At 36.8% G+C, this 25429-nt stretch overlaps 2 long non-coding RNA genes across 4 annotated transcripts; both read left to right on the top strand.

The window, feature by feature from the left end:
* Window positions 1–2942: 2942 nt before the first annotated feature.
* On the top strand, window positions 2943–5952 carry LOC126680298 (uncharacterized). Of its 2 annotated transcripts, none has more exons than XR_007641090.2 (3): window positions 2943–3086; window positions 4330–4417; window positions 4593–5952. It is a non-coding gene; the product is annotated as an uncharacterized LOC126680298 (long non-coding RNA). The 2 variants fall into 2 exon arrangements; XR_007641089.2 differs by having other exon boundaries at window positions 5143–5952.
* Window positions 5953–20686: 14734 nt separating this feature from the next.
* LOC130015586 (uncharacterized) lies at window positions 20687–23212 on the top strand. 2 transcript variants are annotated; one of them, XR_008790788.1, is made up of 3 exons: window positions 20687–20830; window positions 22075–22162; window positions 22339–23212. It is a non-coding gene; the product is annotated as an uncharacterized LOC130015586 (long non-coding RNA). The 2 variants fall into 2 exon arrangements; XR_008790787.1 differs by having other exon boundaries at window positions 22889–23212.
* The last annotated feature ends 2217 nt before the right edge of the window (window positions 23213–25429 follow it).

Here is a 25429-nt window from a genome sequence, read left to right on the forward strand (position 1 = left end):
TGGCGTATTAGGATTTAGAGGATTCTTTGAAGGTTTGGAATGTAAGATGTCTTGTTTCATCAACATGTCCAATACCTTAGATAGATGTTAGGGAATTCTGAAAACTTCCTACTCCCAGTCCCTGTCCATTGTCTTTAGACGAAATGCACGCTGGTGCTGGATGATTGATAATTTGACCGATAACCTCCCATCGTTGCGTTAGGTTTCTTCTCAGATTCTATTTCCTCCACCTGCATCCCGTCATCTAGTAGATCGTCAAAGGTCTTGGGATTCGTATTCTGAAGTCTCTTGACCCAATGCGGGTGAACGTTTTTTACTACAATTCTGAATCGGTCTCAAACGGCTTTTCCTTCAACAAAGCGGCCTCGTCTAACCATCTGGTGAGGAATTCAGAGAACGGCTCTCGAGGTTTATGCTTTGTCAATTCTAAGTTCCTCAAGGTGACTTCTATCTTAGAGCCATATCTGTATTGGCTCATGAAAGCGGAGGATAACTCACTCCAGTCTCCTCTTGTTTTCATTGGCAGGTCATAGTACCAACGAGCTGCGTTTCCTTCTAAAGATCTTGGAAAAGCCCTAGCAATTTGTTTCATGGTCAAGGCTGTTGTGGTCATCACAGAGATGAATTGGTTGAGATGGGTACGAGGATCTCCTCTTACATTAAAACGGATGAGGTCAGGCATTTTAAACTTGGCCGATAGCTTTTTGTCCTCTCATAAGGAATATTCATCCAAGTTGATGAATTGACTGCTATTCTTCCCTATAATATTGGCTTGGAGTTGTTCCTTTTTTCTTACCAGGTCCTGGTAGGAATCAGATTGTGTTTATCCCATGTTTTTAAGCTTTTCACTCTCGGTTTCCTTTTTTGTTGTTCCTCTTACAGGGCGTTAGTGAACCAATTCTGATCGGTAGTAGGTGGCCTGATTGTTTCCCCCTTAAGTCTATCATAATCTTCTTGGCATCATCTTACTTCCTTATCTCTTCCATGAGGTCATTAGCAGTATTCCCCCCTTTGGTAGTAGATGATGGCTCGTCTTGCTGACCAATTCCTGCCCCTTATAGGGGCTTCACGAGATTCTTAAACCACTTCTTCTGGTCATTATTTTGCCTCTTGGCGGAGTCCATAACCTCTGCCATCAACTGATCGAGATTGGATTGTGTCACAGTGGATGCTGTTCCAGTTGATTCTGACATGTCAGAGATGTTGGTTAATCTTAAGATAGTACTAGCGGAAGACTTTCTAGAGTCGGAGTCGCTTAGCTGCTCGCAGACCTATCCGACTAGCTGTACTGGCGTAATTGGAGTTGTTGGCATCTTAGTAGGACTAGTCGGTATGGTGATTCTTCCCGCTTGTCTTTGCCAATTTGCCAAAGAGCAGTCAGACGAGTTTCCTGAGTGGCTACATCCACAAGGAGTTAATTTATGATGTGTTGCATCCAGGATGCATGAGATGCAGGATATGCAAGGTTAGTTTTAACACATATCACTTAACATTTAGCACGTAGAGCAATTTGATATAATAGAGATAAGTTTCTCCCTCCAATCGTATTCCTCCCACACACGTATTTCGGGCGAGGTTTCATTCCTAGGATTTTTGGTCAGGACCCTCGCATTGCAATGCAAGAGTCGACGTATACTAGCAAGCTCTCATTAGCAGTTCTAAACAGACAAGCGGCAATAGTCGATGTAGGAATTTGTTTGTTTCCTTTTAAAGGTGTGCAAGCATAGAGAGTGGACTTGGCGGTCTGTTTTGCAATCTGGAATTAATTTAGTCTGGCGGCTAGTCAAGTGCATGGACATATACTTGACTGGACTAGATATTTGGGGTTTAATCAAGTAAAGGCATTTTACTTGACCAGACTTTGTATTTAGGTCTGGCCTAACAAAATGTTTTAAAACTAGAAAATTTGTTAGGCCTGACATAAGACTAAGATCGAAATGGTAATTTTTTGAAAATGGATTTGGAATCCTTACATCGACAATCATGCCTAAAATACACACATTATGCTGGGTATTTTCCTAAAGGGTAGTGTCTAAGCTTTATGCATGTGGGATTAATCATCGAGTTTTGGTAGTAACCGGTTTAAGGCTCTCACAGACTGATATACCTTTGATGGGTCTCCTCAATCACGAGTTCAAGCAACCGAGGTACTAGGCTGTGAGTGATGCTACTCCACGTCAGACGTTCCGGACGTTGGAGTGCAACGCCAGGGCTTGAGAGTGGCTATGAGCATCGGGGCTAATAACGAACTCCTAGAGAGTAAAATGAGAAGAGAAGTTCTAATGTATGAAGTAGGTGAATATGTCAGGTAATTAAAAGCGAAGATCGATAAGGCGCAAGCCATGCAGTCGAGGTCCATGGAAACCGTTTTTTGAAAAAAATTATGAAGACATTTTTTTGTGTTTATGTTTTAAAAATAGTTGATTTTATACATCCCCATGGACGCCACTGTGAGCAGAAGCGGGGATTTTGGGGTCCCGTTCGCCCAGACTTATGGCAGACCTCTATTCTAAAAAGGGGTTTTGTAATACCCCGTAGAATTATTAGTGTTTATTTTCGTGTGTGTCCGATTTTAATTGATTAGGACCTCGAAAATAGTGAATAAATTCACGTGATGAATTTATAAGGGTAAAAATGTGATTTGCTATGTGTTTGCCTTAAATGTGATTTTGGCAATTTTACGTGTTAAAAGTGAATTTTGTGATTTTTCACTAAACACCGTCAAAATAATTATTTTAAATATTTTTAAAGGCCCAAAAATATTTTAACTCAGCCCATATGATATGTTTTAATGTTTTTGAATATTTGGTAAAGTTAAATTATTTTGCCCCTAGAGTTCGAATTATTTACAAGAATGCCATAATGGCAAACTTGTAAATAATTGAAACATGATTTAATATCTAGATATTTCTCTACTTAAGCTTGGTGCCCAAGCAATTCATTGTCTTCTTCATTTTGTGGGTGCCGAATACTCCATAACTCACAACACCAAGCTTTATTCTTTGATTTTCTCTCAAAAATTTCTTCACGAAAATTGTCGGGAATATTGTGTAGATCGTTAAGGTGTATTTGCATGTTCGTTTGAGGTATAATTTCAAGCTCAAAACCTTACTTTAAGTTGCTGATGTTGGTTAAGTGTTAGAAACATGCATAGGATGGTTTATATGTGATGTTTGATGGATAATTAGTTGGTTTTAGTAATTGTTTATATGGGTTCGGTTTTAAATAATTTTTCCGTGAAAATTAAATTATGTATTTTAATTTTCTGGGCTGATCTATATGTTGAGATTTATATATGCTTTAAAGTGAAATTTTTGTGGATTAAAAATGTTAAACATTTCGGGTGTTAATTTAATTAGTTGGGTTTCGATTTTTAATTGTTTTAAAGCTTAACAATAGCTTAAAAATGGTAAATAAAATGATTTTTAATTTCTGGAAATAATTTTATTTATGAATGAATTATATTTCAGGTTGATGTTAATTAAATGCTTAATGGTTAATTTTTAATGGTTTAATAATCGGGTTTAATTTTTAATAACTCTATTCGGCTAAAATTTGATGAAAAAGGGTAAAACTGTCATTTTTAAATTCTGGGCAGAAACTATTTATGAAAAATTTATGAAATAGGTTTGATAATTATTTGTGGAGTTTAAATGATTTTTGTGAAGTGTTTTGACGGATTAATAATCGGTTTGGATTATTAATTGATATTTCGGTTTTAATGGTTAAAATAATGGAAAATAATTATTTTTAAAATTACGGGCTGCTGTTTTTACAAGATGGAAATCAAAAATGTATTTGAAATTATTTTTGGTGAATTTCGTGTTAAAATGGCTTAAAATGAATTTTTAAGCGTTTTTAGCGTTTTTGAGTTTTCCGGCCAAAACCACCGGAATACGGTGACCGGAGTATGAGCAGAGGGGATAGAGCATGTTGGCTCAGTCCTAAGCTCAGTTGGCAGCAGTTGGTGCCGAAATATTTTTGGCAGAAAATAAGGGGGGCCGAGCCCCGGGTCAAAAATATTTTACGGAAAAATATTTTTGGATATTTATGAATTGTGATATGTTTGTTGAGATTTTCTAAAAATGAATTTTTAGAAAATTATGTGAATTGAATGTGTGTTAGAATTATAATGGAATTATAATTTTATGTTTATTTAGTGAAATAAATAAACTATGTGGTGTATCGTATAGAAATACGATGACGCGGAAATAGATAGTCGGAATCAAATTTGGTTTGTGATTATGTGGTTTATATGGTTGAGTCGGTCTAGAGTATATCCTAGAATTTAAAGTTAATACACTTATTAATGTTTAATCTCTAAATTAGATCCAGCGAGTTTTGTCGCGGAAACCGGCGAGCAAAGGTTTTGAATATTCGACGGGTGATATTTTTATATTTGGAATAAGCGAGTACTGTGAGTGTGTTTACAACTTATACTGCTAAATATTAGTATTAAAAATATTGCGAACTGCTTTACATGATTTGCAAATGCTTTATTTTATTTTGGAATTTAAATCGCATGAACTATTATACATAGTTTTGAAACCGATTTAGATTCATTGAACATGCTTACTATTGGGCGGCAATAGTGCTGTGTGATCACCGGTATTGCATTTAGAATGGGTTGCATGTGAAAATGGTATGTGGAAATCTGGACGACGGTCTGGAAGTCAGGCGACGGCCTAGACATATGGAAACAGATCTTCAGAGGCAACGGAATACAGACGACCAAAGGCAGTTAGCGAAACTGCCGAGATCTGAGAGGTTGAACCTTTTATTAAAAAAAGTGAAATTAGCGACAGTATTTATGTACTGCCGAAATCCGTTGTATTGTAAGAAGAGTCTGGGACTTTCAAATACGTAAAATAAGAGTAATCGGATTTGACTGGCTAAAAGTACAAAAAGAGAAAATAAATACGGCCAAAGGAAAATAAAAGGTTAACCCGAATGGAATGGAAAAAAAAGTGGAATATTTATGTTTCCTGTTTTGAAAGCATATAGGAACATGATTCATGGTTTAGGGTTTCATATGAATCGGTAATCTGGAATGCATTGCTTTCATATTAATGTTTATTAGTACATGTTGTACGCATTCACCAGTTTTTATAACTGACCCCGTTGAATTTATAATTTTTACAGGCGAGTAGTTTGACGTGTGGATTTCCAATTTCTTGTTCCGGAAATCCCTGGCTTGAACAAAGTGAGAATGACTTTCCTTTATGTGTCTAGAGTTGCAGTATCTAGAATAAATGAACGGTGATACCTTAGTAGTCGTTGGACTTATTTATGCTTTATATTTTATTATAACGCTTAAACTCTGATATTGTGTAATATGGGAATGCTGTGCGAAAGTCCGAGCGACTGCACTTGAAAAAAATGCGACGAACGCATCTGCATAGTGAAATGCAGTTAAGTCCATAGAGAAATGGCCTGCATAGTGAAATGCAGTAATTACCATAGTAAGATGGTATGCATAATGAGATGCATTATAAACCATAGAGAAATGGTTTTGAAACAAAAATGCAATAATTAAAGAGAAAATTATGTGCATGTTTTAAATGGTAATTTTTATAAGAACGTTTTAAACTGCGATTTTAAAATGTTCGAAAATGATTTGAATTCCGCGAAAAATTTTAAGTGATTTTTAATGTATTTTTAAGGCTTGCTACGGGTTTCGGAGCAACCACTCCCATTCCCTAGCGCCGGTCTCGACGCCGAGAATCGGGTCGTGACAAAGGTGGTATCAGAGCAATGGTCGAAAAGTGGGTCATTGTTGAGTTTGATATCAAAGTGATGGTTTATAGGCTTAAACCATTACTAATATGTGAAAGGAACCCTATGATGTTGTTGATTCCTAGGTATCTTGGCACTAGAATAATCTAGCTAAGGATTGATAGATTGATATAGAGTCTACTGCAACATATAAGTTTCTGTCATGTCATTTGTTAAGTCATCATTTGTTTTTAAATATTCTCAGCTTCGCTCTAGGAGTGAGTCTATATGTTTGCTTAGATTGTGTGATTGTGGTTATTAGTTGCAATAGTATACGATTAGAACGCTTAGATAGATTCTTATTAGACGATGTGCTTTGATCAGAATGGCTGACCAGCATGAGGAAAACATTCAAGAGGAGAATGCTCATGATGAGGAGTCCGTTCATAACGATGCGATACCCGCAGCAGGCGAAGGTCGTGGTCGTGGACGTGGACGTGGTCGAGGTCGTGGTCGAGGTCGTGGTAGAGGTCGTGGGCCTAATTTTAATATTCCGGGCTTTGATTTCGAACAATTTTTAGCTGGCATAGCAGCTATGCAAACGAATCAAGTGGAAGTGCAGAATATGCACAGAGAGCAGTTGGATTACCAACAGCAGAGAGTTGGTGCTAATGTTGATCGTGATCTCGTTATGGCTTACATGAGGCTTAAGCCCATGAAGTTTGATGGATTGAACGATGCGTTAGATTTCTTAGAGGAAGTAGAAATGAATGCTAGACGTCTTAATGCTAGTGAAAGACAGTCTATACTGATGGTGGAGATGTCAGTAAAAGGATCTGCGAAGGATTGGTTTCAAAGGCATATTCAACCAAGTATGGGAGAGATGACTTGGAATGAATTTGCCACTCGATTTAAGGAATTCTTTCTGCCGTTTTCAGTAACGGAGAATTATCGAGAGAAGTTGTTGAGTTTGAATAAGATAGGAAAGACTGTGCAGGAGTATGTGACAGAGTTCACAAGGTTGAGTCGTTTCACACCTGATCTGATGTTGGATAGAGATAGTGTCACGACCCAAATTATTGAGCCGCGACCGGCGCTAGGGAATGGGAGTGGTAGCTCCAAAACCCGTAGCAAGCCTGAAATACATATAAATTTTTCGCAAATCAAATCATATTTTATATATGATAATAATATCAAAATACGCACGACCCCTGTTTGAAATATACATCAGAGTTAAAACGTTTTACAAAACAGAGCCTGTCTATTCTAAACTACTGCGGACTTGCTAGAATGAGAACCTAGTCTCGTGACTCGTACTACTTCCGAGAATTAAAACTTCGGAAGCTTCGTTCTCCACATCATACCTAACTCAACCTGTAAAAATTGGAATAACAACGGGGTCAGTATAAAACTGAGTGAATACACATAATTACAAGTAATATTACATAAAGGGTGAAAAATGTTTAAAAACCTCTTTATGTAGAAAATATTCTTTTTGAATTATACTTTACACGATCTTACTCCCAAACATATTTCGTATGTTCGTTCATACTATCAGAGGCCATGTACGTGTCATAAACTAAGCGTTTATGTTATGGACGTACTTGATATCCTTGCCTCGTTCTTATGTCTCATGTACGTTTATACTGCGTACATGCTTGACATGTTTTGTTTATTGTTATAATTTTGATTGTCTTTATTTTTCTTATTAAGCTTCTCTAACTTTATTTTTCTGACATCGATAGCAAAGCCAACCGATGTGTTTCATCTGTCTGACATCGATAGCAAAGCCATCCGATGTGTTTCATCTGTCTGACATCGATAGCAAAGCCAACCGATGTGTTTCATCTGTCTGACATCGATAGCCAAGCCAACCGATGTGTCTTTAATCATCTGACATCGATAGCCACGCCAACCGATGTATCTTATCTCATATCTTAATTATTGCTCTTGTTTCATATTGATTCTCGGTATATATATACTTAATTTTATCTTTATATGAGTCCCGAGGACTATTATCAAGAATGGGTAGATACAGGTCTCGGGATACCTCTACCGAAATCAACCTTGTATCTCAGTTCTTATATTTGGTTGTACTATAGTACAATTCTCGTTTTGTTATATTGAACCTTTATGGACCATAACATGCACATTACAATCTACAAACATACATCTATAACGCACGCACGTATGGGTATTCATTATAACTAAAAGTACGTATGGGAACGTACTATGTTTCTTTATAAATATATGAATAATAGTACATATAGGAATGTACTATACTTCTCTTATACGTATCTTATTTGATACATGTATATTACTAAAACATTGAGTTCATAACATATTTCTTTTACCCTTCCCGATTCTTTAAGTATTCGTATTCATTTCATATAATTATGTTATTTAAAATAACATAATACAAATATTTCAAAGCATACGTACATATACCTTTTCAAACATATTTTCAAACATATAAGTATTCATCTAGTCGTCCGTATATGAAGATACGTGACTTTATGAATATTAGCAAGTAATTAAAGTGTACTCACAGTGACTGCTATCCAATCTACCGCAATGTTATCAATCTATCACGCAAGTTCCTTGTGTTGTTCAATCTCATAGCTATTCCAGCTCGTCGGCTTGGTAGTTCGTCGGTACGTCCATTACTTATCCAAATTACCTGTACGTTTAATTCATAAACGTAAACTTAGTATCAAAATCCTAAGTTATAAACTTAGGTTAACTCGACCTTATTCCAAATATGACTCTTAACTTTGATAATCTCTTAATCACATTTCTCTTTTGAACGTCCTAGTTTATGTTTTGAAATTCAATCGGATACGATTGATTACGCGACTTGAAATTGTCTGAAATCAAGTTTCCGCGTCGCGTCTGGGCCCCAGAAAGCCCGGATCGAAAATCCCTATCGACGAAGGACTGCACGTTCGTGCAGCAGTGTACTGCACGTTCGTGTGCAGTTGCTGTGCTGCATGATCGTGTAGCAATTGCTGCACGATCGTGCAGCCTGCTGGCTGCACGATGTGCAGCCCCGGGGTTCACCCCCCGGGCCATTTCGACGTGCTAACATCTCCTAATCAGTCCCGCAACGCTCAAAGTCATCAAAAACGTAAGATTCAAGCTTAAAACGTCGAGATTGAATCCGAAATCGATAAAACGATAAAACCGCTCAAAACCTAACTAAAACGTCAAGCTTACCTCGATTTGATACTTGTTATAGATAGAGAATTGAATTCTGAGCACATCGATATAAAGAACTCGCGATTTGGACGAGAAATGGCAAAACCGCGACGGATCGAAATCGTTCGTTGAATTTCCTTCGTCTCCTCCTTTCTCACCTTCTGATACTCATCTCTCCTTAAGAACATATATATATCTTGGTTAATTAACCATTTTGGTCCTTCATTTCTTTAACTTAAACCAATTCTCTTTTAAACTTATCCTTTTAACCAAATAGTTAATTTCTCATTTTAACTCAATTACTTACGTATTATTTATATCCAAATAAATAATACTAACTCAAAATTATCATATTCCGTGAATAATCTTTTAATTGTTATTCTCGAGGCTTAATTGGCTAATTTACACTTTAGTCCTTAAACTTTTCATAAATTGCAATTTGGCCCCAAAATGCATCCGCGTCCAAATTTTCAAAGGTCTCCGATTGACCCGAGATTTTTACCATAAATACTATAAATCATTTCGCGGACTTTGGCGAAATGAATTCCGTTATGGGATTTATAATTTATTTTATTTTAATTTCTGAAGTTATTTCCTTAAATCCCGCTAATTAGCTTAATAAAATTATTCCAATTTCCCGACATAATTAAATTAAATTCTTCTTAACTTAATTTATCGGAATTCCCGAAACGTGGCACGACTTAATTATTTGGGGTATTACATTCTTTCCCCCTTATAAAAATTCGTCCTCGAATTTTCATATACCTTTCTTACATACTTTGTTTAATTGTATTCTTACAACCCGCCATAATAGTTTACCTTTTTGATCTTCCTCGATAGTGAGTTCAGTTGTCCTCACATATATACTTTATCATTAGGGACGATGATCTTCGTCACCAGGCTCCCTCGTCTAGACAATCCATTACTCTTCTTTATTTGGTCGTTGTCACGACTTGATCTTGTTTTCCAACATCGTTTACTCCTATTATCATTCCTTATTGAGTGATATGGACACTCAAATTATACGTGTTTCACTATCTACGTAGTCTCATTACCCACCATCTTCTCTTGTCTCGTTATTCCACTTATTATATATAAATTCCTTCTTTTACTACTTAGTACTTGATTCATATTTATTATGAATCAATTCTCTTTCGTCGACCGTTTACGATAATATCTTATTTATATTCCTTAACAAATCCTTGTTCATAACCTATCATTCTTTTCTTTCCACACTTCCGCTGCGATACTCTGACTAATCATTCACTAACTGTGACTTTGCAGTTAGGTTCACACGGTCTCTTATCTATTACTATTCCTCGATGACAGTATCTCGATATACTTATCGAGTAACTTCCTATGCTAACAATCCTTAACCCTCTTACTACTGCTTGATTCATAATCATTATGAATCAATTCTCTTTATTCGATCTTTTTGAACAAGGTTTGTTTGTTCGTAGGGTTCATATCCCCTGACGTATGTAATTTCTATGTTCGATTTTCTCATTCTAGAGGTATACTAGCTCTTAGCTTATTATACGTGGTCGCTATCACTTTACAAACGTGTAAAGTAACGCCATTGTACTTGTATTCTACTTACAAGACTGCTTTAAGGATTTGCAATTCAAATCTTGATACCTCTCGCTTCACGATACACTATTCGTTATTCTATACACGTATATTCTTATGTAGGCCTAACAAGATGATCAGTCTTGTTCTATGCCTCTAGGTACAGAGTCATTGTCTGAGCGTACTTACGTTTGAAAACTCATTCGTTTAAAATCACGATACTTTTCATTTTCAAATCATGTAATAATTGTGCGCCGGTGTGATGACTTCTCTCATCACAAGAGTTGCAATGACACTCCTCTTTTTCATTTTCAGACATACATAATGTATATGATGCATGTCCTATTAGTGAATGCAATATGGATGTAATGATGCAATTCTATTCATGTCGATGCGATGTTTTTATGATTTGTGTCCGGGCACAATTATGTCTTTTCAAAAACATCTCATTTCAATCAAATACATTTCTTTTCACAAAACGAAATTTACGTAAGTTTCTATCGACATAAGACTCTGTACAAACTTTTTATTTATAGCGATTAACGCTCTGTCACTCACAAACTAAATATACCTATTACATACGAAAAGATGTAACCCTATTCGTCTGTTTCAGGTGTCGTGCTAAACTCACGTCCTAAGTGTTCTGCTTTGTACTAGATTAGCTCAAAAGATCTGATCACTATTGAGCTTCTTGTGTCTGGATTCCATAACTTCCACAGCTACTATGTGGTCTATCTTGTAATAATTTTTTTTTTTAACCAAACATCATTGAAGAGACAAAATTGTTGGGCATTTCACATGATTCGTGGTATTCTGTTACATGGAAAGTGGGCATTCGTTCTCGTAGTGACCTTGTTGTCTACACTTAAAGCATACATCCCTTGTAGCCTGATAGACACCTAAGTGTCTTCTGCCACATTGTGGACATATGGGGTTTGTAAAGCTTGAACTTCCTTGTTCAGACTTCAGACTAATGGTTCTAGCCCATTTGGCTGCTTTTCCTTGTCTGCCCTTCTTATGAGTCCGGCCATGTCGTCGTTCAGTTTCTTCTCTCACTTGACTAGACGTTTGATGTCCGTAATTCAAACGTTCACTTCTTGTCTGATTTGAGCGTGAAGGATCAGGGATTTCGTTGAAATGGATAAGTGCCCGTTCCATTTGTTTCGCACTATCCACAAGCTGAACAAATTCTTTATCAGTATGACTCAATAATCCTATAAATTGAGATCCTAATCCATTCACGAATCTTGTATTAACTTGGACCCTATCTATCATTAAATCTGGAGCAAATCTGCTCAGTCGATTAAACTCAGCGACATAATCATGAACTGATCCATCTCCTCGAGATAACGATAATAACTTGTCTCTATTACCTTCAACCACAGCAAATGGTAGGAAGAATTCTCTGAATCGGGTCACAAACTCTGCCCATGTTATTTGACCCATTATCGGTCTAATTACTTGTCGAAACCAATCCATGGCTGAACCTTTCAATGACATCTCCGTCAATATTATTGTTTGTCTTTCATCTGCTTGGAGTCTACGAGCATTCTGCTCAACTTCTTCTAGGAAATCGAGTGCATCACTTGATCCGTCAAACTTCTTTGAGTTTAACTTCGTATAAGCCAATAACAAATCTCTATCCGTATTTCTCTCTTCGCGTTGATACTGTCGTTGTATCAACTGCCCCATCATTAACATACAATTCTGCATATCGGTTACTTCTGCGGCCAGTCGATTGACATCGACATTAAGTGGTTGCGGCACTCCTGGTGCCTGCACGTTCCCGGCTTGGCCTACTCCAGGTTCCTCTTGATCTCTGCCCCGTCCACGGCCCCTACCTGCCGATTGGGCCGGGTCATATTCGCCCGTATTACCTCTGGCCTCCTCGCGGGCCTCGTCTACGAGTTGTGCGACTGCACGCGCTTGTATAGCTCTTTGCTCAGCCATTCTATTCGTATAGAACCCTTGATGTGTCCCTTAAAACATAACATAAATAAATCATCACAAACAAGTTCCTTTTGGCCTAACTTGGCCACGTCACAAACTTGATAGTTTTGAGAGTATTCCGCTCTTTGTAGACGTAGTGGAACATTAAGAACATATAGTCATACATACGTGTTCCATTCCTATGCTACGCATGTCTATAAACATTCTATGTTGATCAAATCCAAAGAAAATCAGTGTCCCTTAGATTTTCTTTGACTAAATTGCGTATCTTAAATCTTGTAATCATTTCGCCTATCATAGACTCAACAAAAACCAACAGCATTCAATCATAAGGCACAATCCTATTTACAGGAATCAATCACAAATACGCATGCATTTGATATATCACATTACTAATTACAGGTTTACGTACCTGTGAGCATATCACTCTCCTGAGTGTTCGCGTCTTGCAAAACAATACACAACTCATCTTATCAATCATATAACAGCTGATCATTTCAATCTCGTCATCATTATTGATGATATTCTTATAATATGAGTCTCAAGAGTATATAACTCTTCGCAGACTATAGATACTCGAAAGCATACTGCTTATTCGAGTAAAACACAAACATATACTGTGCTCGCGCACACATCTAACTTGACTCCTATTAGCACATATAAGGAAGGACGTTTTTACAAAACGTTTGAAAAACCGATGAAAATCGATGATAACGTTCAAAAGACATGACTAGAAATTCCTACAATCCGCAGTAGTGCCTAGGTACTAACTGACTCTTTCCTAAACTCTAATCACATAAGAACAATGGCCTAGGAATACTAAACCATTGCTCTGATACCAACTTTGTCACGATCCAAATTATTGAGCCGCGACCGGCGCTAGGGAATGGGAGTGGTAGCTCCAAAACCCGTAGCAAGCCTGAAATACATATAAATTTTTCGCAAATCAAATCATATTTTATATATGATAATAATATCAAAATACGCACGACCCCTGTTTGAAATATACATCAGAGTTAAAACGTTTTACAAAACAGAGCCTGTCTATTCTAAACTACTGCGGACTTGCTAGAATGAGAACCTAGTCTCATGACTCGTACTACTTCCGAGAATTAAAACTTCGGAAGCTTCGTTCTCCACATCATACCTAACTCAACCTGTAAAAATTGGAATAACAACGGGGTCAATATAAAACTGAGTGAATACACATAATTACAAGTAATATTACATAAAGGGTGAAAAATGTTTAAAAACCTCTTTATGTAGAAAATATTCTTTTTGAATTATACTTTACACGATCTTACTCCCAAACATACTTCGTATGTTCGTTCATACTATCAGAGGCCATGTACGTGTCATAAACTAAGCATTTATGTTATGGACGTACTTGATATCCTTGCCTCGTTCTTATGTCTCATGTACGTTTATACTGCGTACATGCTTGACATGTTTTGTTTATTGTTATAGTTTTGATTGTCTTTCTTTTTCTTATTAAGCTTCTCTAACTTCATTTTTCTGACATCGATAGCAAAGCCAACCGATGTGTTTCATCTGTCTGACATCGATAGCAAAGCCAACCGATGTGTTTCATCTGTCTGACATCGATAGCAAAGCCAACCGATGTGTTTCATCTGTCTGACATCGATAGCCAAGCCAACCGATGTGTCTTTAATCATCTGACATCGATAGCCACGCCAACCGATGTATCTTATCTCATATCTTAATTATTGCTCTTGTTTCATATTGATTCTCGGTATATATATACTTAATTTTATCTTTATATGAGTCCCGAGGACTATTATCAAGAATGGGTAGATACAGGTCTCGGGATACCTCTACCGAAATCAACCTTGTATCTCAGTTCTTATATTTGGTTGTACTATAGTATAATTCTCGTTTTGTTATATTGATCCTTTATGGACCATAACATGCACATTACAATCTACAAACATACATCTATAACGCACGCACGTATGGGTATTCATTATAACTAAAAGTACGTATGGGAACGTACTATGTTTCTTTATAAATATATGAATAATAGTACATATAGGAATGTACTATACTTCTCTTATACGTATCTTATTTGATACATGTATATTACTAAAACTTTGAGTTCATAACATATTTCTTTTACCCTTCCCGATTCTTTAAGTATTCGTATTCATTTCATATAATTATGTTATTTAAAATAACATAATACAAATATTTCAAAGCATACGTACATATACCTTTTCAAACATATTTTCAAACATATAAGTATTCATCTAGTCGTCCGTATATGAAGATACGTGACTTTATGAATATTAGCAAGTAATTAAAGTGTACTCACAGTGACTGCTATCCAATCTACCGCAATGTTATCAATCTATCACGCAAGTTCCTTGTGTTGTTCAATCTCATAGCTATTCCAGCTCGTCGGCTTGGTAGTTCGTCGGTACGTCCATTACTTATCCAAATTACCTGTACGTTTAATTCATAAACGTAAACTTAGTATCAAAATCCTAAGTTATAAACTTAGGTTAACTCGACCTTATTCCAAATATGACTCTTAACTTTGATAATCTCTTAATCACATTTCTCTTTTGAACGTCCTAGTTTATGTTTTGAAATTCAATCGGATACGATTGATTACGCGACTTGAAATTGTCTGAAATCAAGTTTCCGCGTCGCGTCTGGGCCCCAGAAAGCCCGGATCGAAAATCCCTATCGACGAAGGACTGCACGTTCGTGCAGCAGTGTACTGCACGTTCGTGTGCAGTTGCTGTGCTGCACGATCGTGTAGCAATTGCTGCACGTTCGTGCAGCAGTCTGCACGAACGTGCAGTCTGCTGCACTTTCGTGCAGCCTGCTGGCTGCACGATGTGCATCCCCGGGGTTCATCCCCCGGGCCATTTCGACGTGCTAACATCTCCTAATCAGTCCCGCAACGCTCAAAGTCATCAAAAACGTAAGATTCAAGCTTAAAACGTCGAGATTGAATCCGAAATCGATAAAACGATAAAACCGCTCAAAACCTAACTAAAACGTCAAGCTTACCTCGATTTGATACTTGTTATAGATAGAGAATTGAATTCTGAGCACATCGATATAAAGAACTCGCGATTTGGACGAGAAACGGCGAAACCGCGACGGATTGAAATCGTTCGTTGAATTTCCTTCATCTCCTCCTTTCTCACCTTCTGATACTCATCTCTCCTTAAGAACATATATATATCTTGGTTAATTAACCATTTTGGTCCTTCATTTCTTTAACTTAAACCAATTCTCTTTTAAACTTATCCTTTTAACCAAATAGTTAATTTCTCATTTTAACTCAATTACTTACGTATTATTTATATCCAAATAAATAATACTAACTCAAAATTATCATATTCCGTGAATAATCTTTTAATTGTTATTCTCGAGTCTTAATTGGCTAATTTGCACTTTAGTCCTTAAACTTTTCATAAATTGCAATTTGGCCCCAAAATGCATCCGCGTCCAAATTTTCAAAGGTCTCCGATTGACCCGAGATTTTTACCATAAATACTATAAATCATTTCGCGGACTTTGGCGAAATGAATTCCGTTATGGGATTTATAATTTATTTTATTTTAATTTCTGAAGTTATTTCCTTAAATCCCGCTAATTAGCTTAATAAAATTATTCCAATTTCCCGACATAATTAAATTAATTCTTCTTAACTTAATTTATCGGAATTCCCGACACGTGGCACGACTTAATTATTTGGGGTATTACAGATAGGGTGAATTCAAGGTTCATTAAGGGGCTAGGACCCGAATATATTGGATTACTATCTGATGTTAGGAAGGATTTGGTGCAAATCATCGATAGTGCACGTCAGATGGAAAGTACTTTGATCCAATTTGGAAAGATCAATGTTTCTGGTGAGCTCGTAAGAGAAGGAACTGCTAGTTCGAATGCGAATAGGTTCATTGGACCATATCGTAAAGGATTTAAGAAAGGAAAGAAAGATAGGAGGTTCAGTATGTCTGGATCAAGTTCTAGTGGACGAAGTTCAGGAGGAACAGTACCACTATGTAATACTTGTGGAAAGAAGCATTTTGGGGTATGCTTTATGACGAGAGGTTGTTACACATATGGATAGCAAGGTCATTTCTCAAGAGAATGTCCTATGTCTGGACCACAAGGTTCAAGTGCTAGTGTTGTTCAACCAGTGTTTCAACAACCTAGACCTGTATATCCTGCAGTGTCTGGGCAGGCACAGAACCAAAATATGTTTAATGGACAACGTGGAAGAGGATGTGGTTTTGGTAATCGTGGTGGAGGAAGGACCACAGGCGGACGAGGATCTGGAGCAACTGCTAGCGGAGGGCAGGCTAGAGTTTTTGCGATCAATCCTCAGGAGGCGAATGCGTCGAACGCGGTAGTGCAAGGTATATTTTCAATATCTTCGCATGATGCATCAATTTTATTTGATCCCGGTGCTACGCATTCATTTGTATCGTCGAGTTTTGCATTAAAATTAGGAATTCAACCTGTGATTTTGCAAAACCCATTGTTAGTAGCTACACCTGTAGGCGAAAGCATAGACGTTACTGTAGTTTATCCGTCGTGTCCTGTGTTAATTGGAGAGCGAGAATTGCTTGCGGATTTGTTGTTGCTTAATGTTTTAGAATTCGACGTCATCCTAGGAATGGATTGGTTGTCGCAACATTATGCGAATGTGGATTGTAGAGAGAAGATAGTGACGTTCCATGCACCTGGAACTGAACTTATCTCTATTCGGGGAGAGAAGTTGGAAACCCCAAAGAGTTTAGTCTCGGCTTTGAAAGCGAGAAATATGTTAAAAAAAGGATGTCAAGGATTTTTAGCTCTGGTACGAGATATTCAGAAGGAAGTTGGAAATGTGAATGATGTACCAGTAGTTTCGGAGTATTCTGATGTGTTTCCAGAAGAGTTACCTGGATTACCACCAGATCGAGAGATTGAATTTTGTATTGATCTAGTTCCTGGTACAAGTCCAATATCGATACCTCCGTATCGTATAGCACCAGCAGAACTAAAGGAGTTGAAGGATCAATTAGAAGAATTGATTGATCGTGGATTTATACGACCAAGTGTCTCACCTTGTGGAGCACCTGTGTTGTTTGTGAAGAAGAAGGATGGATCTATGAGGCTCTGTATAGATTACAGACAACTCAATAAGGTCACAATCAAGAATAAGTATCCTTTACCCAGAATTGACGATTTATTCGATCAATTGCAAGGAGCGAGGTACTTTTCGAAGATTGATCTGAGGTCTGGTTATCATCAGTTGAAGATCAAAAATGATGATATTCCAAAGACTGCATTCAGAACAAGATACGGTCATTATGAATTTTTGGTGATGTCATTTGGATTGACAAATGCACCAGCGGCTTTCATGGATTTGATGAATCGGATTTTTAAACCGTTTCTAGATCAATTCGTGATAGTGTTCATTGATGATATCTTGATTTATTCGCGCACAGAGGAGGAGCATGCACAACACTTAAGGATAGTGTTACAAACTTTGAGAGATCATCAGCTTTATGCCAAATTCTCGAAGTGTGAATTTTGGTCAGAAGAGATAGCATTTTTGGGACATGTAGTATCTCAAAGTGGGATTAAGGTAGATCCTAAAAAGATTGAAGCTGTGATGGATTGGAAAAGGCCAAGTTCAGTGACAGAAATCCGTAGTTTCTTGGGTTTAGCTGGTTATTATAGACGGTTTGTGCAAGACTTTTCTAAGTTGTCTGCACCATTAACTAAGCTGACTCAGAAGAATGCGAAGTTCATTTGGACTGATCAATGTGAAGTGAGTTTCCAGAAGCTGAAGGAGTGTTTGACAACAGCTCCAGTTCTGGCATTACCAGAAGGTAGTGATGGATTTACAGTCTATTGTGATGCTTCTAGGATCGGGTTAGGATGTGTACTGATGCAACATGGTCGGGTTATAGCTTATGCTTCTCGCCAGTTGAAAAAGCATGAAGTTAATTATCCAACCTATGATCTAGAATTAGCAGCAGTGATATTCGCATTAAAGATTTGGAGACATTACCTATATGGAGCAAAATGCAAAATATTCACTGATCACAAGAGTCTGAAATACATATTTGATCAGAGAGAGTTGAATCTCAGACAGAGAAGGTGGATGGAGTTGCTAAAGGATTATGACTGTACGATACAGTATCATCCTGGCAAAGCTAACGTAATGGCTGATGCGTTGAGCAGAAAATCAGCAGGAAGTTTATCTCATGTTACTTTAGTTGAGAAGAGACCAATGATTAGAGAAGTGCATTCGTTGTTTGATCAAGGAGTTCAATTAGCGTATTTGGGGAGTTTGTTAGCTCAAATGACGATTAAACCTACATTGAATGATCAGATTAAGGAACTTCAGACAACGGATCCTCAACTAAAGCATGTTATTAAAGAAGTTCAAAAGGGAATGAACTCTGAGTATAATTTGAAAGGTGGTATTCTGAAATTTGGTACAAGGGTATGTGTACCAAATGTAGAGGAATTGAAACAGAGAATTATGATGGAGGCACATGGATCTAAGTATAGTGTTCATCCTGGTTCTACCAAGATGTATCACGATGTTAAGGAGATGTATTGGTGGTATGGTATGAAACGGGATATAGCAGAATTTGTTGCTAAGTGTCCGATATGCCAACAAGTGAAGTTGGAACATCAGAGACCATTTGGATTTTTGCAACAATTACCAATACCAGAATGGAAATGGGAAAGAATAACCATGGATTTTGTCGTTGGATTGCCTAAGTCGCAACATGGTTTTGATTCGATATGGGTTATCGTTGATCGAATGACAAAGTCGGCTCATTTTATTCCGATCAAGGTTACCTATACGGCAGCAAAGTTGGCACAGATTTATATTGACAAAGTGGTCAGTTTACATGGAGTTCCTGTGTCAATTGTGTCAGATCGAGGATCAGTTTTTACATCTCGATTTTGGCAAAGTCTGCAAGAGGCTTTAGGAACGCGTTTAGATTTCAGTACGGCGTTTCATCCCCAAACAGATGGACAGTCTGAAAGGACCATCCAGACTTTGGAGGATATGTTAAGAATGTGCGTTTTAGATTTCGGAGGCCATTGGGATGAGTATCTACCGTTAGTAGAGTTTTCATATAACAATAGTTATCATTCCAGTATCGAAATGGCACCGTATGAGGCGTTGTATGGACGTAAGTGTAGATCTCCAATTTGTTGGGAAGAAGTTGGAGAAAGAAAGTTGACAGGAGCTGAAATAGTACAGATTACGTCTGAGAAAGTGCCGTTGATTAAGCAACGTTTAGAAACTGCATTTAGTCGGCAAAAGAGCTATGCTGATGTGAGGAGAAAGGATATAGAATTTCAAGTCGGAGATTTTGTGTTTCTTAAAATATCACCTATGAAAGGTGTAATCCGATTTGGAAAGAAAGGAAAGCTAGCGCCGAGATATGCAGGACCTTATGAGATTATTGAGCGAATAGGAGCGGTAGCTTATAAGTTAGCATTACCGTCTGAGATGTCGCAAGTACATCCAGTGTTTCACGTGTCGATGCTTAGGAAGTATATTCCTGACCCTCATAGACTTATTCAACCTCAAGAGGTTGAGATAGACGAGGAGCTATCTTATGAGGAGGAACCTGTAGAAATTGTGGATACCCAGAATAGGAAACTCCGTAGTAAGGAGATACCTATGGTAAAAGTGCTCTGGAGGAGCCGTACAATTGAGGAATGTACGTGGGAAACAGAGGCGGATATGCGGAAACGATATCCCCACTTGTTTGCTCAAGGTAATAATTTGTTTTGAAATTCGAGGACGAATTTCTTATAAGGAGGGGTGAATGTAATACCCCGTAGAATTATTAGTGTTATTTTCGTGTGTGTCCGATTTTAATTGATTAGGACCTCGAAAATAGTGAATAAATTCACGTGATGAATTTATAAGGGTAAAAATGTGATTTGCTATGTGTTTGCCTTAAATGTGATTTTGGCAATTTTACGTGTTAAAAGTGAATTTTGTGATTTTTCAGTAAACACCGTCAAAATAATTATTTTAAATATTTTTAAAGGCCCAAAAATATTTTAACTCAGCCCATATGATATGTTTTAATGTTTTTGAATATTTGGTAAAGTTAAATTATTTTGCCCCTAGAGTTCGAATTATTTACAAGAATGCCATAATGGAAAACTTGTAAATAATTGAAACATGATTTAATATCTAGATATTTCTCTACTTAAGCTTGGTGCCCAAGCAATTCATTGTCTTCTTCATTTTGTGGGTGCCGAATACTCCATAACTCACAACACCAAGCTTTATTCTTTGATTTTCTCTCAAAAATTTCTTCACGAAAATTGTCGGGAATATTGTGTAGATCGTTAAGGTGTATTTGCATGTTCGTTTGAGGTATAATTTCAAGCTCAAAACCTTACTTTAAGTTGCTGATGTTGGTTAAGTGTTAGAAACATGCATAGGATGGTTTATATGTGATGTTTGATGGATAATTAGTTGGTTTTAGTAATTGTTTATATGGGTTTCGGTTTTAAATAATTTTTCCGTGAAAATTAAATTATGTATTTTAATTTTCTGGGCTGATCTATATGTTGAGATTTATATATGCTTTAAAGTGAAATTTTTGTGGATTAAAAATGTTAAACATTTCGGGTGTTAATTTAATTAGTTGGGTTTCGATTTTTAATTGTTTTAAAGCTTAAAAATAGCTTAAAAATGGTAAATAAAATGATTTTTAATTTCTGGAAATAATTTTATTTATGAATGAATTATATTTCAGGTTGATGTTAATTAAATGCTTAATGGTTAATTTTTAATGGTTTAATAATCGGGTTTAATTTTTAATAACTCTATTCGGCTAAAATTTGATGAAAAAGGGTAAAACTGTCATTTTTAAATTCTGGGCAGAAACTATTTATGAAAAATTTATGAAATAGGTTTGATAATTATTTGTGGAGTTTAAATGATTTTTGTGAAGTGTTTTGACGGATTAATAATCGGTTTTGATTATTAATTGATATTTCGGTTTTAATGGTTAAAATAATGGAAAATAATTATTTTTAAAATTACGGGCTGCTGTTTTTACAAGATGGAAATCAAAAATGTATTTGAAATTATTTTTGGTGAATTTCGTGTTAAAATGGCTTAAAATGAATTTTTAAGCGTTTTTAGCGTTTTTGAGTTTTCCGGCCAAAACCACCGGAATACGGTGACCGGAGTATGAGCAGAGGGGATAGAGCATGTTGGCTCAGTCCTAAGCTCAGTTGGCAGCAGTTGGTGCCGAAATATTTTTGGCAGAAAATAAGGGGGGCCGAGCCCCGGGTCAAAAATATTTTACGGAAAAATATTTTTGGATATTTATGAATTGTGATATGTTTGTTGAGATTTTCTAAAAATGAATTTTTAGAAAATTATGTGAATTGAATGTGTGTTAGAATTATAATGGAATTATAATTTTATGTTTATTTAGTGAAATAAATAAACTATGTGGTGTATCGTATAGAAATACGATGACGCGGAAATAGATAGTCGGAATCAAATTTGGTTTGTGATTATGTGGTTTATATGGTTGAGTCGGTCTAGAGTATATCCTAGAATTTAGAGTTAATACACTTATTAATGTTTAATCTCTAAATTAGATCCAGCGAGTTTTGTCGCGGAAACCGGCGAGCAAAGGTTTTGAATATTCGACGGGTGATATTTTTATATTTGGAATAAGCGAGTACTGTGAGTGTGTTTACAACTTATACTGCTAAATATTAGTATTAAAAATATTGCGAACTGCTTTACATGATTTGCAAATGCTTTATTTTATTTTGGAATTTAAATCGCATGAACTATTATACATAGTTTTGAAACCGATTTAGATTCATTGAAACATGCTTACTATTGGGCGGCAATAGTGCTGTGTGATCACCGGTATTGCATTTAGAATGGGTTGCATGTGAAAATGGTATGTGGAAATCTGGACGACGGTCTGGAAGTCAGGCGACGGCCTAGACATATGGAAACAGATCTTCAGAGGCAACGGAATACAGACGACCAAAGGCAGTTAGCGAAACTGCCGAGATCTGAGAGGTTGAACCTTTTATTAAAAAAAGTGAAATTGGCGACAGTATTTATGTACTGCCGAAATCCGTTGTATTGTAAGAAGAGTCTGGGACTTTCAAATACGTAAAATAAGAGTAATCGGATTTGACTGGCTAAAAGTACAAAAAGAGAAAATAAATACGGCCAAAGGAAAATAAAAGGTTAACCCGAATGGAATGGAAAAAAAAGTGGAATATTTATGTTTCCTGTTTTGAAAGCATATAGGAACATGATTCATGGTTTAGGGTTTCATATGAATCGGTAATCTGGAATGCATTGCTTTCATATTAATGTTTATTAGTACATGTTGTACGCATTCACCAGTTTTTATAACTGACCCCGTTGAATTTATAATTTTTACAGGCGAGTAGTTTGACGTGTGGATTTCCAATTTCTTGTTCCGGAAATCCCTGGCTTGAACAAAGTGAGAATGACTTTCCTTTATGTGTCTAGAGTTGCAGTAGCTAGAATAAATGAACGGTGATACCTTAGTAGTCGTTGGACTTATTTATGCTTTATATTTTATTATAACGCTTAAACTCTGATATTGTGTAATATGGGAATGCTGTGCGAAAGTCCGAGCGACTGCACTTGAATAAAATGCGACGAACGCATCTGCATAGTGAAATGCAGTTAAGTACATAGAGAAATGGCCTGCATAGTGAAATGCAGTAATTACCATAGTAAGATGGTATACATAATGAGATGCATTATAAACCATAGAGAAATGGCTTTGAAACTAAAATGCAATAATTAAAGAGAAAATTATGTGCATGTTTTAAATGGTAATTTTTATAAGAACGTTTTAAACTGCGATTTTAAAATGTTCGAAAATGATTTGAATTCCGCGAAATTTTTTAAGTGATTTTTAATGTATTTTTAAGGCTTTCTACGGGTTTCGGAGCAACCACTCCCATTCCCTAGCGCCGGTCTCGACGCCGAGAATCGGGTCGTGACAGGTTTGAGAAAATATAGAGTCGCCACCTAGTTCAACTAGGAAATGTCTTTTATACCCACTCAATAACCTTACTCACTTATGGGTAAAATCATCGTACGTTAGGCCAAAACACCGGGTTCATGGACATCCTCGGGAATTGTGTGCTTGACTCATCAGTTTCCGCTTTTAATTACTGAACATACTCTATATTATCTCAACATTCAATTGCATTCCACATGATATCATGATGTAAAGTAAACACGTTTGAAAGCGGTAAACAGGTACGACGCGCATATGACTCGATTTGGACTGACATTTGAGGCAGGCAGCAATTACTCCTAAACATACATCTAAATTTGGCAATTTCTATCAAGTAGTAATTGCTGGTATGGATATTTTACCTGCATAAAGCCTAGAACCGGATGTCTAAGTTTGATTCCTTTTATTTTAAGTCGTCTTCAAAGCCTATTGTAGACACCTATTTTTCAGACAGGTAAAAAGTGATAAGGGACTGAAGCGTCCAATGATGATTTCTAGAGAAATCCGTTAGGGTGACGAACTATCGATTTGCTTGCGGTAATCTAAGTAGGCGTAATATGTGCATAGTTGCAAACTTGGAGATTAAAACGTAATTAGCCACAAATAACCTATAAATCCAAAGAGATTATAGTCTAAGTCTACAAATTGGACTAATTGCAATATCGTAGAAGTTTATGGGCCAATTTGAAAGTTTTAAGGACTAAAATTGATCATACCCAAACTCATAGGGTCTTAGAAGCCCTTTTTAACACTTTCAGACACCAAAACTCATATTTAGCACCTTTTTACTTAACCATCAAGCTTAAATCCGAATTTAATAAGATAATAAGTGTTTTCAGTCAATCCTAATACCTAAAGACTTATTACTTAAACAGTTTAAAACCTAGAAGAGTCTAGCTTACACTAAACCCTAATCACCACTATAAATTCAACCTTATGAGAGCTGAGTCAGGGGTCGGACCAGAAACACAAAACCCTAGGAAGAATTCGACCTCCCCCCGAAAAACCCTAGCATAGCCCAAATTTTCACTACAAACACACCAAATCTTGTTCAATCTGAGTCTTAAAACACTAAATGTGTGTAATTCTCCAAGAACACAACCTTGCACAGACTAGAAGCTGGATTCCGCATCCACTTCGCCAGCAAACGAGCCAAGGACTCAGACCGATAATTTTGAGGACCCTGTTAATATCTCATATTAATTTGTATGCCATAATATTCAATTTGTGTGGATTAGGGTGTATGCTTGGCTTATTTTTCAATTTTTCCATAAAATTGCTTTATTAGTGTCACAGCCCGATTTCCACCCTGAAACTCGAGCCGAGACTGGCGCTAGGGAATGGGAATGGTTGTTTCGAAATCTGTAGCAAGTCTAAAACCTCTATAAATTTTTCGCCACCTTAAATAAATCAAGATCGTACCTCGCGTACGATCCGTTTTCAGAGAACACCGTTAAAACATTTTTCCGTTTAACGTAGAAATAGTTATGAAAATATTCATATAGCAAAATCACGTTTTCAGAAATGCTAGTTGAATAACCCTAGTTATTTTGACCCATACGCATTTATGAAAATCGGTGCGGTGGTCCAGGGACTTAGCTCACGTGCCTTGCCTCACAGGCAGCCCTGTCTCAAACCACTCATTTGAACAATATGTTTAATAAAATATATCGAACACTTTTCCTTTCAAAGCATTATATCAAACATATTTAAAACATGCACATCAGGCACACAAACGAAAGGCCAGCTAAACTATGCACAGTGTCCTTGCAAACCAAAGACACGTAGCTTGGCCCACCCGTAGGGGTCACCATAAAACACCATATGCCTATTTGGTAGCCACCTAGTAGAGTTAGACAAAGTCAAGTTTCTATCAGAGTATATAAATAGAGGAACCATGACGTGGCCACAGGCATATCACACCTATA

This window comes from Mercurialis annua, linkage group LG5 (genome assembly GCF_937616625.2).
Source record: "Mercurialis annua linkage group LG5, ddMerAnnu1.2, whole genome shotgun sequence".
Taxonomy (NCBI): Eukaryota; Viridiplantae; Streptophyta; class Magnoliopsida; order Malpighiales; family Euphorbiaceae; genus Mercurialis; species Mercurialis annua.